General features: G+C 39.4%; 1 long non-coding RNA gene across 2 annotated transcripts; it reads left to right on the top strand.

Annotated features, from left to right (window-relative positions):
• Positions 1-340: 340 nt before the first annotated feature.
• On the top strand, positions 341-9,210 carry LOC144307001 (uncharacterized). 2 transcript variants are annotated; one of them, XR_013373961.1, is made up of 4 exons: positions 341-476; positions 3,288-3,425; positions 5,912-6,026; positions 7,606-9,210. It is a non-coding gene; the product is annotated as an uncharacterized LOC144307001 (long non-coding RNA). The 2 variants fall into 2 exon arrangements; XR_013373960.1 differs by lacking the exon at positions 5,912-6,026.
• The last annotated feature ends 519 nt before the right edge of the window (positions 9,211-9,729 follow it).

Below are 9,729 nucleotides of genomic sequence, written 5' to 3'. Positions count from 1 at the left end.
TAACTTTCTCTATGGCTTCTATAAAAATTGGTCTGTTTGCTTCACCGGAATCAATTTAGCAAAGTATGTTTTCCCAAAAAAATTATCCACTTCTGCATTATATAACTCTCATCTGTCTCAATGTTTTTTCTTTCTTTCCAATTTTTTATCTTGTGTATTTGTGGGTTTTTTTTCTCTGCTACCCCTTTCCCATAAACAATGTTACCTTTCTTAATTAGATCAGCCAGTGATTGCTTATTTTATTTTTATAATCAAATATCTATTGATATGGCTATTTTCCTCTTTTATACTTCATTAATTTCCTTTTTAAATATTTCATTTAATTACTTGAGAGAGAAAGAGAGAGAGCAAGAGAGCATGAGCACGAGCTGGTTGGGGGGAGAGGAAGAGGGAGAGGGAGAAATAGGCTCTCCACTGAGCAGGGAACCAGAGACGGGGCTTGATCCAGGACCTTGGGATCTTGACCTGAGATGCAGGTAGATGCTTAACCATCTGAGTTACCCAGGCACCCCTCTACTTGATTAATTTCTGATTTTATTCTTATTTCCTCTCTTTTGCTCTCTTTGTTAACTGAATTATTTTGTTTTTTCAAATGTTGGGATGACATGTTTAATTCACATTTTCATTGTTCACATTTATTGACATATCTATCTAAGGCTATACAATTTTCCTGGTCACTGCTTTAATTGTGTAAAGATACATAGATTCTGACACATAATATTTTAATGATTATTTTTTACAACATGATATTAATTGTATTTCTTCATTTGGATCTGGGTTCTTTGCATAATAATCAGAGAATTTTTTGTATTATGACTACTTTGTGTGATTTATTGAATTTTCTATTGTGACTCAATATGTGGTAAATTGGTGAATTTCACAAATATCCAGTGTGAAATCAGAAATAAGACTTATTCTCTGTTATCAGGGTGCATATAGATCCACCTGATTTATTGTACTGCTTGTGTCCCCTTTATACTCACTTATTTTTTATCCACTTTACCTTTTTCAGTCTGAGCATGGCATGCCGAAGTCTCTTAATGTTTGCTCTGTCTCTTTGCATTTCCTTGGGTTTCTGTTATAGAAAGGTGGCTGATGTGCAAAAAGTTTCTATCTCATCTTTACTGTGAGTTGTGGCCTTTGCCTTTATAACGTTTTCTTCTTCGTCTTGCTTCGTTTTGTCCTGAACTCTGCTTTGACAGATAGCAAAATCAAAGCTCTGCTCTCACTTTCTTTGCAAAGCCCTACACTTCACTCACTCTTTATTTGTAGGCTTTCTGCACTACCTCGGTTTAGTCGTATCATTTGTGTACTGCACAGGGTTTGTTTTGTTTTGTGAGCCCGCTTGAAAATATGTTTTTAATATACAAATTAAGCTTATTTACATTTATTAATATGATTTATATGTTTTATTTCAGCTCTTCAATTATTTTACTGTGTTCATTATATAGTTTCACTCTTAAGTGACTTGTACTATGTGATTTCTTCTCTCTTTCCCTCTCTGTCTCTCTTTTAAATTGGGTTTTAGTCTGTGTTTCTTTTGTTGTTTAGGAAGGCTTGTATTCATGACCAAGTTGTTACCTCATACTCCTACCTTTATATCATGGCCAGAGTCTCTTTTTCCCTGCTTAGACTACTCTGCCTGGCAACCTTAAATGATATTCCTTGATTTTCCCAGCCTCTTATTCCTTTCTGCTCTGCTATCCCCACTGATTTTCCCAATTAGTTGTAAATTAAAGTTTGTAAAGTTCATTGTCTTTATGCTATGTTGCAAGGCAGGATATGGGCGATTTTACTTGCTCACTTGTTCATCTGCGTTTTTGTTTTTGAAGCTGCATGGAGGGATTCCAATTTAGGCTGTTGCCATTATCCTATGGACCTGGAAGCTTCTCATAGATTTTTATGAGAATTAAATGAGCTAATCTATGTGAAAGTAAAGATCGCTGATTACCCTTTGGTGGAAAGACTTCAGTAATTTGTTTTCTTGCATTTAGAGTTAACACATTTTTTTTTTCTAACTACTGTCCATTAACCCTTTTATGTGAAGTATTTTGCCACCTTTGGCTTCCTAACATGCCTTCTGCTTTGGTATGTAAGAACTTTCTGATTTGATAGGAAGGTAGAGGAGATTGTGGACAGGTAACATGTCAGTGGGCTTCCCTGAGGAAAGCAGGAAGAAATGATGGATCGGGAAGAGAAAGCAGCAAACAGGAGGAGAAAGTGATGAGAAAGATATAGAGGGGAAATAAATTGTTAAATTGTTAGTTCTCTTGTATTTTACTAGATTTGTCCCAGGCTATAGACAAGGCTGAGAATGGTCCAATGGTGTTCAATGCACCAGCCGGCCCAGATTAAAAATGAGAACATCAGAGATCCTTTTGAGTAATAGCTATAATTAGCTAAATTTTTCTTTGAAGAAAGTATTGCACTTGGACACAAAGGAACAACAATACATGACATCTAGTCGATGAACTTAAAATATTTGAGACGATAAGCACTACTTTAACATTATGTTCACAAAAGAGCCCAAGGACCTTGAATTTTTACCATCTTCATTTTCAACATGAGAAAAAAAAAAACTAAGATTCAGATTCAGGGAGGCTGAGAAAATGGTTGAAAATCACATAATTACAAAGGGACAGAGAGGTGACTTGATTTAAAGATTCCCTTATTCAAATCCCACCCACTATAATATAAGGTGAAAAGGGGCAAGAAAAGTGGCCAAATAGACGTGTTCCAAGTGCCTAGAGAATGAGGAAGTTATTTGTGGTCAGAATGGTCTGGGAAGATATTTCAGAAAACGTTGGATTTGTAGCTTCTTCTCCATGCAGAATGGCATCTGTGTCTGTAATTCCTGTGGACCCCACTGATGCCTGGGCAGACCAGCTGTGGAAAGGGTACTTAGCCACTCCTTTGCTCTGTGATCCAATTGGAAGCAGCTTTTCCTTTTTAAAAAAGTAACCCTGATTTTGCACAGAGACCTTCAGGCAGGAGCTTCTTTTTACAGAGGTTGTAATTAATGTAATCATGGGTCCTGAGAGAGAGCTTGACTGAGAGTATAGGAATGAGGTTAACAAGATACGGATTTTCTGATCAGAAGGGCTGGTGTGTGAATTCATTTGGAGGAACAAAGAAGGTGAATGCATTGGTTCTTTGAGCCAACAAGGTATGAAGTGGTCTTGCAATGATCTATAAGCCTGTATCTATTATGAGAACAGGACATTTATAAATATCAGAGCAACAGGATATGGAAGTGGTTCTAATGGAATTGGATATGCTATTGACAGGACCTGGCTCTGGAAATGTCTCTTCAACTCCCTGGAGGTGATATTTCTATTAAGCTCCTATTTAAGATTGAGAATAAGAGAACAAAACCAAGAAATGACAAAGAAAAAAGTGGTCAACCCAAAGCCAAGCAGACCAAGGTAATCTCCATTGCTATATCCAGGTATGAGAAAATATCACAGAATATTAGAACAGGAAGACCTCAGGAAAATGGCTCTCATTTTCATTTTATAGACAAGGAAACAGAATTTTCCCTGTTCGACCTTGGCCCCACTCTGCCCAAATAAATTGGAACTCCTGGCCTGGTGACAGAATTGAAACCAGTTTCCAAAGCTATTAAAGCTGTCCTTTCCAGGATAGCTCTTTGTAGATGATCCCAGAGTAGAAGGTGGGTGATGGAGAGGGAAAGCACAGAGTATCAGAAATGCCTACATTTGAATCTCACCTTTATTAGCTATTTTAAGCTAGATGGCTATGGGAAAAATCTGTTATACACCTCAAGCATCAGTTTTTCATCCATAACATCTCGATGGTAATCCTTACCTTGTAGAAAAAGCTAAGCAGAAAGAGTCATTAGGTTTTTCTAGAAAAAGTTACAGAAAAACTGTATTTCAATCTGTGCATCAAAGACTGGTTGATGCGTTTAGAAAGGAGAGCAGTAGAAAATAGACATATCAGACAGAGGAAATGCAGAAGCAAAGTCATGACCAAGAAAATCCAAGGCCTTAAGAGAGATAGTAGGACCCCATGGTTGAGATTTTTGTGCCAGAGTAAGATTAGACTTCATCTGGTAGTGGTAGTCGTCATAATTAGCAGCATTTACTGAATGCATGTTTTAAGAATCTTACATTTATTGTCACATTTAATCCTTGCCATAACATTGTCAGGTAGCTACTCTGGTCCTCATGGTACAGATGAGAAAACTGAGACACAGAAAGGGAAGGTTATTCGTCCAAGGTCACATAAAGAGCAAGTGCAGAACCCGAGCTGCAACACACAATGAGAAGCAAGCAAAAGATGCTCCAGCAAGGTGTAGAAGAGTCAGTTGTGTTGCATGTATGTGTGTGCATGCATGCATGTGTGTTTACCAAGTATGGTGCTTTGTTCGGTGTCCATGTATGCCTATATTTACACAATAAACTGAGACAGAAGTCAAACACTGTCAAAATTATCAGCACCAGAATAAAATGATTAAGTGCATATTTTTCACTGGTGAATGCCGTCCCTTCCATGTTAATCTCCGGTCAGCATCAAAGAAACACAGCCAGAAACCTATTTTATTTTCTTGAGGAAAACATCTAAATGTCACAGTTATCAGAGTTATAGCACGCCGTCATTGAAAATAACACTTCTGAAAAAAGCAAGCGAAGACTTAAAGAAATGTCTCTTACATTATGTAAATGTAAAATATACAAAATGGTATGTAGAGTCTACAGAGTGCTGGACCAATAGTCCTTCTCAAAACTGTCAAGGTCATCAAAAACAGGAAAAGTCTGAGAAAATGTCACAGTCAAGAGGAGCCTAAGGAGACATGACAAGTAGATATACTGTGAGGTCTTGTATGACATCTCAGGACAGAAAATGGCATCAAATAAAAGAACATACAATTACTTCTATGCAAACTCCTCAGCATCTGAAAGCCCCGAGTTTTCATACAATCCCTACTTAAAATGCTCTAGTTTTTAAATGCCCTTGTCAAAGTCTTTCAGAAAAAAATTGGTGGTCTATGAAAAAAGATGTGCTGAATGGTTTTGATTTTCTGTTACATTTTAATGTAGAATCAGCCCCCCCCCCCCCCAGTGCTGTACACCGTTGGTAGACAAAGCACATGTTTGAAACACTGGCTACATAGGGCACAAAGCTATTTCTTTGAAAGAAGATGATATTTGGTATTTTTCTAACTTTTTAGAAAAAGTGCTATTTAGATCTGGACTTAAGTTTGGACCATAGGGAACTGCCAGTATTTGACTGCTTTTGATCTTAAAAAGACAACTATAACTTCATATGGTTTCATCCAGTGCCTTTAAAGAATGGACGGCCTGGTGTTTGTGTTGTTTGGGATATCTGGCTCTGCAGCCAACCCAGAGGCTCCTAGTGAGCAGGCTCTTAATCTGAGTGGCCAGCCCTGTGGAACTATCTACATCCCTGTTTCCACTCCTTCTTCCATCCCACTCAATCCCACCTCCCACCCCAAAATCAGCATCTAACTCTGGCAATGTCTGGGGTCCAAAAGGTGCTTGTTGACAACATCTAACTCATCCAGAATCTAAGACAAGGCAAAACAGGTTTTGTGGAAAATTTTTTGAAAATTAGGAAAATCTCCAACCTTGGTGGACTCCCTAGAACCTAGTTTTTGTTGAAGGACCAGGTTTTGAGACTTGGTGTGACATTTCCTGAGTGAGCTGCAAGTTTCAGTAGAAAGTCAGAAAAGAGTGCGAATGAGGGTCTGGAAAAAATATTTGGTTTGTTAAAAGGCTCCCGCGCCCCACAGTTGACCTACATTGCAGAGTCCTTAGTAATAAGGCAGTATTTTATCCCAGCTTCCTCTCTCTCTCCCTCCCTCTCCCTTCCAAATCCTAATTTCTTTCTTTCTTTCTTTCTTTTTTTTTTTTTTTTCCTGGAGTAGCAGTCACAGAGCATGGGGTGAAAAGTCGCTGGAAGGACAAGTTGACAGATAGCATTTGGGTCGCTGGGTCACTGGAAGGCGTCGTGATCTGGGCTCAGACAGAGCGATTTCCTCGGTGATTTTAATCTTTCGTCTGTTCACACGTCATGCCACCTGGACATAATGCAGAGAAATCTGGAGGTTTAACAAACCTTTCCTCATGCCCCAAAAGCTCTCTTGGAAAAAAAAAAAAGAAAGAAAGAAAAGCGAGGGAGAAAGTGAAAGGAAAGAGAGAGTTAACCCTGTCCCTGCCTTCCCCTTCTGAGGTACAAAATCCAAGAGAGGGACAGGCCTGGCTGGCAATTAATAAGCTCAGGGCTTTTTGTGAGCAAGGAGGGCCTCGTCTTTATGGAGACTGTAAATAATATAACAAGCTGCCCCTTTTACTGCCTTAGACACATATAAGTGGCAGCTTTATCCTTTTTCGTTGACCCTCTGTTCAGGTTTTGATTTACTTTCAAATCTCTTGTCGTAGATTCTTGGAAAACATTTATTTTGGTGGTGGGGGTGGGGTGCAAGCTGTGGGAGAAAGGATGTAGAGACAGAGGGCTATCCATGAAGGGAGATATTAATATCTGTCCCGTGACTGTGGCCAGACAGTCTGCTTTTCTTATTTCCCCATAAGGTTCTGAGCTATTTCTGACCAAGGGTGTTAAAGCTTAGAATTAATGGGTTTCAGCAAAGTAGATGCCAGCGTTCCAGAGAAATGCTTCTGCTTAACTTGTTAGAGATATGTCTCAGATCATGCTTGATAAAGCAGGAGAGTGGGGAGAGAAAAGGCAGCCACAGGATGGCCAAGAAGGTCCTTCAGGTTTCCTCCATCTGGACAAACAGTTGGAAGCAAGAAAGTCTCCAGCCCCTGACCCGTGTTCCCCCAGAATGCATGTCATACTACTGGTAAAGCACTTATCAAACTTTATCATGGTTATCAGCTTAAATGTCAGCAGTTGACTATAAACTCCACACGGGCAGTGACTTTATCCTTTGCATCTCCCAAAGTGCCTGAAATATAGTGGGGGGAGGGGTCTTAAATATTGGCTTGTTTATTTATCAAATGTTGTCTGAGCGCCTATTGTCATCAGGTCAAGAGCCAGCCGATGAGGATACAATGAGGAATAAGTTAGGGCCCCGATCCTCAAGTTGTTTATAGTCTTACGAAGAGATAGATATACACAAATAACACACGTACTAACATATTATAGATGTTGTCTGGGTGTGCGGAAATCTGTGAGGGAATTAAGTAGGGGTCCACTCTACTGAGGAGAGGTAGAAAGGATCAAGAAAGATGTCATGAATGAAAGAAACATTTTCAGAAGAGGTATAAGCTGAGAGCCACATAGGCCAGTTGAGTTGCTATCCCAATGGCCTTTGGGAGAAAAACGGGTCTGGAGGGGAGAGCAAGCAGAAGCATTAAAATGTAAGAGGGAGGTGATGTCCCAGAACTCAGGGACCCCCAAGATGCAGGGCCAGAAGGAAAGTGGATGATGATGTCCAGGTTTCTGGCACTAATGGTTGGGTAATTAATAGCACAGTTCACTCGCATAGGGCAAAGGAAAGAAAGGAAGGAGGTCATGATACCAGTCACCTAGAGGCCATAATATTAGGGCAGTGCTTACTAATCCCAGTAACCAACTGAACTGTGTTTGTTTACCCAGATTATCCCAGTTGCCTTGGCTTCAAGTATATACAGCTTGTCCTGTTGCCACGAACCTTGGAACACCACCACTCACCTGTGCCAAAGTACAATGGAAACATCATAGGCAGGGAGTTTGGAAACCTGGATTGAGGTTTTGCTCTGAAACTATCTGAGTCCCAATTTACTCCCTTTTACACTGGAGATGAAAGCTGCTTCCTGCCCACCTCATTAGCTTGCTGGGAGTGTTGAATGAGATTATGCATCTGAAAGCTACACAAACATAAGAAAGGAAATATGAAAGATCCACAAGCCCTCTGACCCCCAAGAATTTGGAGCAGCACCAAATTTTGGGGGCAGTGACAGAAAGCTAATGAAAATTAAAGTCACCCACTGCCTCCAAGTCAGCAGACCTGACTCATGAAGATGAAACTTCTCTCAAGAGGATATTTGCCAAGTGATACTGCTCATAGGAAAGTATTCCATCCAATCCGCCCAGCATGGACTCCAGATTACTGAGCTTTTGGGAGGTTCATTTATCAGAGGAAATTGCAACTGGTTTCTTGGTCTAGTGACCCTAACTTGTACAGGTGGCAGCCTTCAATCTTGGCCGAATTCCAGCTGGGATAATTCCATTTGGTTCCCCATCCAATGAGGAGCTCCTAGCTTCCAATTAGTTCCTGGCTTCCACTTCACTGGGAGCATCGTCCTTCCCTTCCTGTCTTGGAAATTGCCACTAGCAGGAGAATATATGACTACATTTTTGCATGTGCAGAGTGGATTTTCCCCGTTTCCTAATGAGGACATTTTTCTTGTGAGACCAACTTCCAAGTAGCTTATTCTTAGAAGCTAGCCCCAAGATCTTTTCTCGCTAACCAGGTAATTTAGAGAATGATAGACCATTATAGCTGTTTGGAAAGCCATGGTCACTGACAAAGGATTACTAGTGGCTGAGCAGGTATAGAGGTGTGAAGTGACTGGTGGGTTTAAGACAAGTGAAAAGAATAAAGGCTAGAGTGTGCATTGCACATCTAAACTCACCCATCTTTCTAGGAAGTAAAACATTGCTCCAGGAGTTCCTTATTCTCCACAACCCTGCTAGCACCTGTTATCTCTTGTCTTTTTGATGATAGCCATTTTAACCAGTGTGAGGTGATATCTCATTGTGGTTTTGATTTGCATTTCTCGGATGACCAGTGGTGGTGAACATGTTTTTGTGTACCTGTTGGCCATTTGTATGTCTATTTTGGAAAGATATCTATTAGATCCTCTGCCCATTTTTTTAATCAGATTTTTTTTCTTATGCTACTGAGTTATAGAAGTTTTTCCTACATTTTGGATGTTAACTCCTAATCATATAGATGGTGTGCAAATATTTCCTCCCATTCTGCAGATTGCCTTTTCATTTTGGGATTTTTTTTTCTTTTGCTATGCTGGAGTTTCCTCAAAAATGTATAAATAGAACTACCATAAGATTCAGCAATCTTACTTCTGAGTATATATTCAAAGGAAATGAAATCAGGTTCTCAAAGAAATATCTACACTCCCACGTTTATTGCAACATTTTGCAATTTATAATAGCCAAGATATGGAAAAAATGAAGTGTCTGTCTGGATAAATGGATAAAGATGTGTTGTGTGTAAGTCTCTCTGTATGTGTGATGGAATATTATTTAGCCATGATAAAGAAGGAACTCTTGCCATTTGCCCTTTCTTGAGGGCATTATGCTAAGTGAAATAAGTCAGACAAAGGAAGACAAATACTGTATAATCTCACATATATGTGGAGTCTGAAAAGGCCAAAATCATAGAAACAGAGAGCAGAATAGTGTTCACCAGAGGTTGGGGGAGTGGGGGAAATCAGGAGATATAGGGCAAAGGGTACACACTTCCAGTTACAAGAAAAATAAATTCTGGGGATCCAATGTACGGCATGGTGACCATAGCTAACAACACTGTATTATATACTTGAAAGTTACTAAGGGAGTAGATCTTAAATTTCTCATCTTCCAAAAAAAAAAAAAAAAGAAAGAAAGAAAGAAAGAAAGAAAGAAAGAAAGAAAGAAAGAAAGAAAGAAATTATGTGAAGTGATGAAGGTGTTAACTAACCCTATTATGGTAATCACTTCACTATATATATGTATATC

Source organism: Canis aureus, chromosome 38 (assembly GCF_053574225.1).
Source record: "Canis aureus isolate CA01 chromosome 38, VMU_Caureus_v.1.0, whole genome shotgun sequence".
Lineage (NCBI taxonomy): Eukaryota > Metazoa > Chordata > Mammalia > Carnivora > Canidae > Canis > Canis aureus.
This window is presented reverse-complemented; position numbering and strand designations above follow the sequence as displayed.